The sequence below is a fragment of the Cygnus olor genome, chromosome 15 (assembly GCF_009769625.2).
Source record: "Cygnus olor isolate bCygOlo1 chromosome 15, bCygOlo1.pri.v2, whole genome shotgun sequence".
In the NCBI taxonomy this organism is placed as follows: domain Eukaryota; kingdom Metazoa; phylum Chordata; class Aves; order Anseriformes; family Anatidae; genus Cygnus; species Cygnus olor.
Window position 1 is genome coordinate 1,624,438 of NC_049183.1, and position 9,750 is coordinate 1,634,187.

Below are 9,750 nucleotides of genomic sequence, written 5' to 3' on the forward strand. Positions count from 1 at the left end.
CCATTTATTCCGTCTTCCCTTTGTATTGTGTCATGCTCTTAGTATTTCATAATTTGCATGTCTGTGTAGAAATATTACTGAAGATAAAATTTCATTAGAACAATTACACAAATTAGTTGATTAAGTTTAGCTGAGGAAATCTTCTCCCATTTCAAAACTTGGCAATTTTTACATCCTTGTGTAAGGATTTCCTTTCGGGTAAACTGTGCTTTTATTACTTGTGCAGATATTCCCTCTGACAGCCTCAGCTTTGCCTCCACTATTCCAAACACTAGTCCTTAACACATTGCCTGTTAAATCAGAGGATAATATGTCATAAATACTGATTTATACGAAACTCTGCAAGACTTGGGCAAGCATCTCATTCTCATTACGACCTAGTTACCTGAAATGGCCCTTATTTCCCCAAATCAATTTTTATTACTCATAGCAGCTACCTGAAAATATACTTCTGATTTTGGATGTATTTCTCCACTATACAGCCAAGGAATTCTTAAAAAAAAAAAAAAAAAAAGTTAAGAGCAATAAGCAGAGTTAAGGAGGAAGATAGTCTCCAAAGAAGCCTACTCTAGAAAACAGAACCTCTGAATTCTCTTGACTGACCATGACCTACAGCGTGAGCATACCTTCAGCTCCACTCCCCAGGGTCCTTTCTCGCCTTGCTTACTTGCTTTGCTCACTGTAAACCCCTGGAGGTTCTCTCTTGCTATGCATTACACTGCCTAACAGAACAGCATTGCTGTTACGTAACTATAACATGCCTGGAAGACTTTCTCTCTCTGACAGGACTATTTAGTGACATGACGCAAGCCATGACATAATTATGAGTATTTAGTACATGAGCATTCTACAAATAAGATTGTGGAGGATTTTTCTGTGGAAGATACTTAATATCTTCATAGAAAGAAAAAAATTGCTTAGATACTGAGTTCACTGAAGTCCTGCTCTGCTGTGTAAATCAGAGGATTACATGTACACTGTTTCCTAGAGCCATTTCTGGGGAAGGCGTTCTAAGCCTCCAGAGATTATAAGGAAAGTTCTCAAGTTGGATAAAATATAGTCACCAAAATTGAGGAGTACTCTTGTATTTATAGTATAGTTTGAAAACCTGGAAATTAGTCATAGCATTACACATACTTGGCTGCTACTAACTTCACAGTTCCTGTGAAGCCAACAAAAATATTCATTTTAAATGCACTGGTCTTTCAACATACACTTGTTGTCAACGTCATCAACACAATTTTAACATAGCATGAACCAAGCTCCGTGGTCTTCCCATAATGCTAATTTCAGTGGGCACTTCTGACTAGGTCACTTTGTCCATAATAGTGATGGATTGTTCTGCAGGTTGTACACCACCTGCTATGTAAGATACACATGTCTACTGAGAAATGAAGGAAGATCACGATGTGACAGCACATAACATGACAGCTGCACTTCCCTTACGCAAATATCTTTCAGCAACCTGGAAGCTAAGCACAGACCTTGTGTCAATCAGTTCTCCCTTTAAGACACAGAACAAAGAAATACGGCATCACATTCTTTCCTGACCCTTTTTTTTTATCTTTGTTATTATTCATTTTGAAATCTGTACAGGGATAAGAAGCAGATTTCTACTTACATGACAATGTCTACTTGACTTTAGAACCAGTTTTGCATTTTCAGTGGTATGCCTGCTTAGCAGCTCATCCCATTTCTGCTGGGGAACTCATTACAATGCCTACAGTGTAGTAAATTACCTGGGAATATTCTGATAACCTGCTGCTGCTTTCCTTGATTGTCAGCGGCCTGGCTGCTCTGGTCCATCAGCACAGCTTCACTGCATTTTCCAGGCTGTTATTCTCGGAGATCTGCTTCTCTTCTGTGAAGAGTATTCAAATTAAAACAGGCAATTCTTTATGCATAAAATTCTCTGTGAAGATGCATAACAAAAATCATGGCTTTTATATGATTAATAGAGCTGTCAGGACGTATTTAGGATTTAACTTCCTTTTGTGAAAGTTTAACTTCCAGTTTACAGAACAAAAACCTACATACAGTACAATGCTATGGCAGTTATAAGCAGTGTTGAAGTCATATGGAAGCAAAATACAAAGTGTCTACTATATTGAAACACTATTAAAATCAAAGTATTCAATTTAATGTTTACATAACCACTGTTTGAAATTTTTAATCCCACCTAAGCAGTTTGAATAATCAATCCAATTAAAAAACACGGAATCACTGTGCCTAAATCCTCTGAACACTACAGAAGTCTCTGTCTTCATGTATGTTCATCTGCTTGCAAATCAGCTAAATAGTTTTAAACTTCATCACAGAGATGGCAACGGTTATTTAATTCTTAAACTGCATACGTTATTTCAAAGCAGTACAGACTGACATATAATTTTGCAACATTCTACTTAGATGCTCATCTCCCTGGTACCCAGGGCTACTGAAATACAAATAAGAATGAAACCCAATGCTGGCTCCCAGAAACACTGATTCAGTGCAGGTAGACAGGCTGCATAAGTCAACAGACCAAGCAAGACACACAGAGAGACATCACTAGCCAGGAGACAAAGGCTATGTCTGAGTGAGATTTGGAAAGGAATTGGCAGTATACCAGAAAGTATGCATCTCAGCACTAATCAGAGTAACAGGAGAAAGTCTGAATTGGTTATTAACTGATGAAGGGTAATTGGGAGTTAGCTAGTTTGCTTTAACTTACAAAATAAGACTGGATCTTTCATACAAATGCTCTGTAGGTTGTGGAAATTCCAATGGCAGCAGCAGGACAGTAATAAAGCCCCACTCTGACTTGCCACAGCTGCCAGACTCTTTCCCCCTCCTCCCCAAAGCCACGGGTTCTGCCTTGTTTCTCTGCTGATCCCTATCTTGACCTACCAGGAAGGTATGGTTTATCTGGAAACCTTGCCTTTGTCCAAGCAAAACATGACAGCATGCAATCACGCATACAAAAATCCACATGCAAGTGAAGAGTCCTTACTGCCTCCTTCCTCTTCCTAACTGCTGTGGTGCCTGCGCTAGTTGTGTCAAACACTAGTAAGAAATCATCTGATCTAAACTCCAGCCAGTAACTTTTCTATCGTTCAAAAACCTATTCAATCTTTTTTTCTATGTCCTAAACAGGTTGTTTTGCCCAAAAGTATTTTGTGAGACATTGCGCTATACTGCTCTTTCAAGTTGCTATGTTTACTATTAGTTTTACCTAAATTTCAAACCATACCACAGCTATGGTAAATCAGCAGTTCTACTAAGGGAGTTACTATGCATACTTTAGGGTAACTTTTCTGGCATATTTTGGCAGCAGTTCTCCGCTGCCTTGCTAGAACAAGAAGCTTTCCTCTCTTTCACATAAAAGAGATAAATATATAAATTAAACATTTAGCTTTAACACGGAGGTATTAGAAATGCCTGCAGAAGCAAGACTCAGATAATTGAAGCTGTATAATAACATTTAGCTTAATGAAATGTTGATGTTGCAACAATGGAAAAACATTGCAGAGTACCCATATGACAACACTGAATAATCTGATATTATAGCACTAAAAGCATCCACTTGATTAGAGGCCAGGAAACAATTCCCTTGGAAACAAATTCTATGCTCAATAGGCTGTTTTCGCTGCTGGATAATGAAACGGCTACATGAACAACTGAGAGAACAACAACATGGTAGTGAGATTTAAATATTTTGCCAGGCACAAAAAAAAAAAAAAAAGAGAGAAAATTAAAAACTCAGCTATATCCAACATAACCCACACTCTGAGACTGCATCCCCAGTTTGCACACGCTTCGAAAAGCACTTTGGAGATGGGAACATCCAAAGCAAGCCACACCAGAGCACGAAAACCAGCAGTGTTTGTCCCACGACTGCATTTTGTGCTGCAGTACAACCTAATCTCAAACACAGTCAGGGTCCCTCTGGGCTAGATGCTTTGCCTTTACGTAGAATTAGGCTGTCCTGTCTTTAAGTTTATCATCTGAACACAGGGTGAGAGGAGAAACAAGTGCTGAGAGATGAAATAAGTTGCCCTCAGCAGGAGCACTCCAAGTGCAGGTCAGCTGTTCCTTGGCCCTTTCTGCAGCATCCTGCTGCTCTCCATCATTAACACCAAGGTAGGCAGGGCAAGCATAGCACTTAGTGCATGTCTGCAGGTGACATTAGAATAGAAATGACACGATTCTCCAAGCTCTTTTAAATGACAAAAGACATAGATGTCTTGATTCCCCATCTCTCTCCATTTTTTTTGGTTTGTTTTTAACCATGAATCAAGCACAACGTCTCTAAAGCTTAAGTAATTACACTGGTATAAAGCTAATTTCAAAGAACTGTAAAGCCTCATAGCTATAATCTAAAACATGAAAACCTTACCTAATCATTTATTTACATCAGCCTACTGAACAACCTCCTGCTAAGATGACAACATAAAATTTGGAAGAAGAATTGGCTCCCACACAGCCAGGACCTAGGTAAGGTCTCATCAGAGTCCAAAAAAAAAGGCATAGAAAAAATGAAACAAAGTACTCACAGTAGTTTGTCCCGGCATATTGGCCTTATTAAAACATGGACACATATTCTCTCAGGCAGGTAGTTTACACAGAGGTTCATTATCTTACACAGTGCTCATAACTCATTCTACTTTAATCTTAGACTCTAGATGCAGATGCTCAGTGTGATTCTAAAGCAGACATAAAAAGTGTACAGTGGGTATTTTTTTTTAATGTTTTTAAAACAGACTTTTCCAAAGTTGTGTGTTACCTGTGGGTGAAATTCAAAGTCTACTTTGAATGAAAACATCTGCTTTAGAGACAGTGGAATCACAAGCACTTAAGATATGGGTGGATTTGTCCTCAAACCTCAGCTTAGTTTGAAGTGCATTTGGGTCAGGAACAGAGGAATTTCTCCCACCTTAACCTTAGCACTTTCCAGGTTCTTGAACTTCACAAAGGCTCACCAATCTGCTGTTACCCAGTTGTGGACATAGGCTCCAAACAACAGAACAGCAGCAGACAACACAGCCAAACTCATGGCTAGAAAAGCTTCATTTGCAGACACATAGAAAGGAAATACATTGGGGTCCCTTTTTCCTTGGACAGCTTGAATCTCTACCTGTTTAATTTAGTTCAGAGAGTGAGAATGACACAGTACAATTGGGATATTCATTTTCCTAAATATATGTGTCTAATACCATTTCAGACAACCTGCGTTAATCCGGTGCGTGGTCTCTATCAAGTCCTGTGTTGTATTAGCCAGCTCCATTAGATATCTTCCTGTAGGCAGCTAAATCCCACGCTTCTTGACCAGTTCTGACAGTCCTTCCCATCTAAGCTGCCCGCCATCTGTTGTACAAAAACAGAGCAGATCTATTGTTGTGCAACATAGTTTAGAACTCAGAGAAATAAATCGTGAAAACAGAATGGTGCATACAATCATCTTTTAAGGTTATTTAAAATAGGAAAAGAAGAAAAACACATAAGAAAGATTTGCTTAGCTAAATTGTTTCTCTCTTTTAAAAAGACACTGAAGACTATATGTGAGGTAGATCTTTTTCAGAAACGACTCTTTCAAAAACAACCTAGGCTACTTCACAGGGAAAATGTGGTTCTGAGAGAGCAAAACAAAATACATAAATAGAATGGCTAGATTTGAGAGAATAAGGCAATAAATCAAATCCCCATAAATAGCACTCAGAGTCATGTACCATACAAAGTGACCTAAAGCAGTGCAGAAAGAAAAAAAAAAAAAGTAGAAAGCATAAAACTCAAAAAGCAGACAATTTCAAGAGGGCAAACAGTGCACAATTTATAAATGAGGCAAAACTGCAGTGGTATGAACAAAAAAAAATGAAAAAAAGAAAACTAGAGCTTTTCACTTCAAAGTTTTCACATAAAGTACAATAACTATGCTCTTATCAGCGGTTTGGAGGATACAAGCGAGACAAGCGCACAGCCCTCTGTTCCCCAGCTTAGAAGCTGCAGATGGGAGTTCACTGACAGAAGCACAACCAGAGTGAAATGTCCAGTCCAACAAATGGCTCCCTAATGAAGGAACCTCAGACATCATTAATATTGACAAAAACATGATATAGCTCTTATTTTATCTATCTCAAGATGCTGTGCACAATTTTGTAAAGACATGGGGAAAAAGAGCTGCTGTTACTGAAAACAGTTGAATGCAACTCACATGATATTTTAACCGGCAATTTGTTCAGATTTCTTTATAGAAATAGACATGGCAAGTGGAAGACAAGACAAATTAAAAAAATAAAAACAAAAATAAAAACAAAACAACAACAAACAGAAACAACAACAACAAAAACAGTTCCTTCCTAGTTTCATTTTTTTCACATACTCCCTCTTCACACAGTCTATACTGATATTACCTACCAGTCTAGGGTGCAATTATTTACAGTGTCTTGCTCTGAAGTTTTCAGGCTTCTTCAGATGAATGTGTGACACGACTTGGAAATTGCAGCGTGACAGTGATGTGAAATAATCAAATTGTTTGTCCCTATTTCGCTTTTCCTCATTCAGCCACCTGGCCTAAACCTGTTCTTTTTCATTCATTTTTAAAACACTCGAGAATATTTATGCCCACACAACTAGCTCCTCAGTGCCTCTAGGTTATTCCTGCAGACATTCACTGAGCCGTACAGTACCTCAAACTGGAAGCCTCCAGCTCCTCTTCCTGCTCAGCTCAGACGAGCTGGCTCAAGGCTTTATCCAGTCAGGTCTGAAATCCTCCAAGGCCACACAGCCTGCCTCCCTCTTTAGGCAACTTGTTCCAATGCCTTACTATCCTAATGGTGAAAAAGTTCTTCACCGTATCCAGGTGAAATATCTCGTTTTTTCAATTTATGTCTGTTGTCCCTTGTCCTCCCACTGTGTAGCACTGTGAAGGGCCTGTCTCTTTCCTCTCAATCTCCTCCTCTATACTAAAGAGTCTAAAGAGTGCCAAGTGAAGGGAGATGTATTGCTGATCAAAACAGATTTGGGTAGTGACAAGTTTCCTAGTGGCAGCATTGGCGGCACTGAGGGGCTCTGCTGTGCCCTGCGGTGGGGCCTGGAGCCGGCTGGGACCGGTTGGGACTGGCACCAGGCAGCCCTGGCCTCTCCTCACACAGGCCCTGCTGCCAACACTGCGCCCTGAGCACACGGTACAAAGGCATACCTCACAATCTTCCACAGTAGGACAAGGAGGGTGTTCAGTTCCCTTTTTACAAGTGAAACACTGATACGGAAAAGCCTGTGGAACATCATGCAGCAAGCCCACAGCAAGTGATCATACTGAGGGGTCCCATGTGCTGGGCCACCTTCTTGCCCAGAGCCAGGCCATGAGCGTGTATGAATTTTCAAGAAGGAATGGAATGTTTTGCAAGATGAGAGATAGGATTCATTTGGTCATTACTATAATGAGTTTGAACCCGAAAGAGTTGAAAAGCAATACATATGGCTGAGAAAAAACATGAGTCAAAGAACAGACACAGAAACACTAACATGAGCATGAGAGAACACCATACTCTGATTTGCTGGAACTCAACTCTCACCAATGCAAAACATCTCCTTTAGAAAATCAATCAAAAAAAAAAATGAAAATAATTCCCCAACAAACCCGTTAAGAAATTCATCCATGCAGCAATATCTGTAAGGGACAGGAGAAAGCAGTGCTTTATCTTGCTTCTCAGATCTGAGCAAGCAACGTAGTATGATGCAAGAAGTGTTTTTTTTTTTTTTTAATATATGAACAAATACACCATAGCAGAAATCTGCAAGAATACTTATTTTAACCTAATGCTTAGAGGATTTCTTTTTTTTTATTATTATTTTTTATTTTAAGCACTGTAAAAGAGGTAGCAGAACATATATTGTGAGTGCAGAAGCGACATACTTGTCCAATCTACCTCCTTTAATACCATTCAATACTAGCTTGACACTGAAAAAAACGAGCTGTACACATCAACTGCATAGTTAAAGTGTCAGTTTTCTTTACAGGACAGCTCTCAAGCTTATCATCTGGAAGAAAAAAAAAAAAAAAAAGAGGTTTTATACTTAGGGGGAAAATGGTGCTGGCTGCCTATGTAATAATCACTGCCAGTATGAAAAATACTAGGAAGCAGAGCTATATTATCAATGACAGAAGTACAGCCACAACCATACTAGAACTACTATTACTGACTGTTTCTGGGAGAAGATGGAGTCTAGACTACCCAGCAGTGACTCTGTATGATTACCACAGCTTTTATTTGATTTTATTTTAAATTCAGACAGTATAGCACAAGAAGACCCAAGCTCAGCTTTGCTATATTTACAAACAAGAAAAGGAAGTCTGCACTGACAGTGCTGTCTTTGGTGCTCTAAGTTTCCCTCTCGGAACAAGGATTTCCTTCTCATCCTGCTCCTCTGCGCGCATCAATTCCTTATAGCATTCAAAGCAGAGAGCAAGATTACAATCAAAATGAGACTGCAGAAAAAGAGTTTTAGCTCAGTGTCACTGATGATTCCCATCACAATTACAGGCAGCATGAGAGTGAATAACAAATACCTCTCAGCTTTTTTGTCCTGGCATGCCTTGCACTTGTCTCCAACAAGCGTGAGCTTTAGGAGTCTGAATGTTTCACATACCCTCCATGTAAACATCTGATTTTGACCTTGTCAGCATTTTCTATTTTAGCCACCTTCTTTTCTCATTCCCTCCAATTGTGGCCTGTGATGTTCATATTTTGAGAGACAATATAAAAAGGCTAGCTAGTTTTAGCAGCTTTTATTATAAGCAGACTAATTGCTTCTCCTGGTTACTTTCGTTTCTCCTATGGATCCTTGGCTGAGTCATACATTTTCCAGCAGTGATGTAACTGTTCACTTTACTCCAGAAGTGGAGACACTGAGAAAATGGAGAAAAGTAAAAAAAAAAAAAAAAAAAAAAAAAGGGCAGAAATAACATCTACACCCAGTGGCACTCGCTGGATTTTCATCCGCCCTTTTTCTGCATGCTGGGCCAGCAGGAGTCACTTGCTGCCAGTTGAGATGGGAAGCAGGACCTGATAAGATGTCATTGCAAAGGATCCAGCTCTCCGAGCTTCATGTGAAAGCAGACCTCCAGCATGGCAGAAGTGGCAGCAGTCTATATTAAACATACAATGAAAATTAAGAGGCAAACAACTGCCTGTGAATCTCATTTCCTGATGCATCACCATCAGGCAGTTTGCATCTTTCTGAAGGTCTGACTGAAATAAGACCAAGAAGAAATCTGTTGTGAGTTGATCTTGTGTTTTGTCTCAGGACTGAATTAAAAGTCAAGGAAGCAGGAGTAGAATATCCAAGAAAAGAGCTACTAAGTGAAACACTTGTCAAACTAAGTTAATTTTTGTGCTACCCACTCTGACAGCATCTCTTTAATCACATACCAGAACAAGGCGATGATCGGTGCCACTGAATTAACTTCTAATTTCTTCTGAAGTATTTAACATAGCATTGTATAACTCCGGCTCATAAAAATATGATGGTGACCAAGCCTTTTGGAACATTATGTTGCTATGCTGAGAAGCCCTGGAAAAAAAATATCTCATTAAGAAATGTCTGTGGTGGACTGAATGGCTCTGAGGCAGTATTATTCCAGCTCTGAGATGATAGAAAATAAAGAAACCAGTGCAGCGGCCAGTCCAACATGAACTTAGTTAAATGCTGCATTATCTTCTTAATAAACCAAAGTCACTGCTTGCAAGAAAGGTGCTTTCAAAGTACAGCGAG

At 39.4% G+C, this 9,750-nt stretch overlaps 1 long non-coding RNA gene across 1 annotated transcript; it reads right to left on the reverse strand.

The window, feature by feature from the left end:
• Positions 1–599: 599 nt before the first annotated feature.
• Positions 600–7,701, reverse strand: LOC121078681. Its single transcript, XR_005824691.1, has 4 exons — positions 6,391–7,701; positions 5,206–5,343; positions 1,740–1,861; positions 600–1,472 (listed from the first exon to the last, which is right to left on the reverse strand). It is a non-coding gene; the product is annotated as an uncharacterized LOC121078681 (long non-coding RNA).
• Between the last annotated feature and the right edge of the window lie 2,049 nt (positions 7,702–9,750).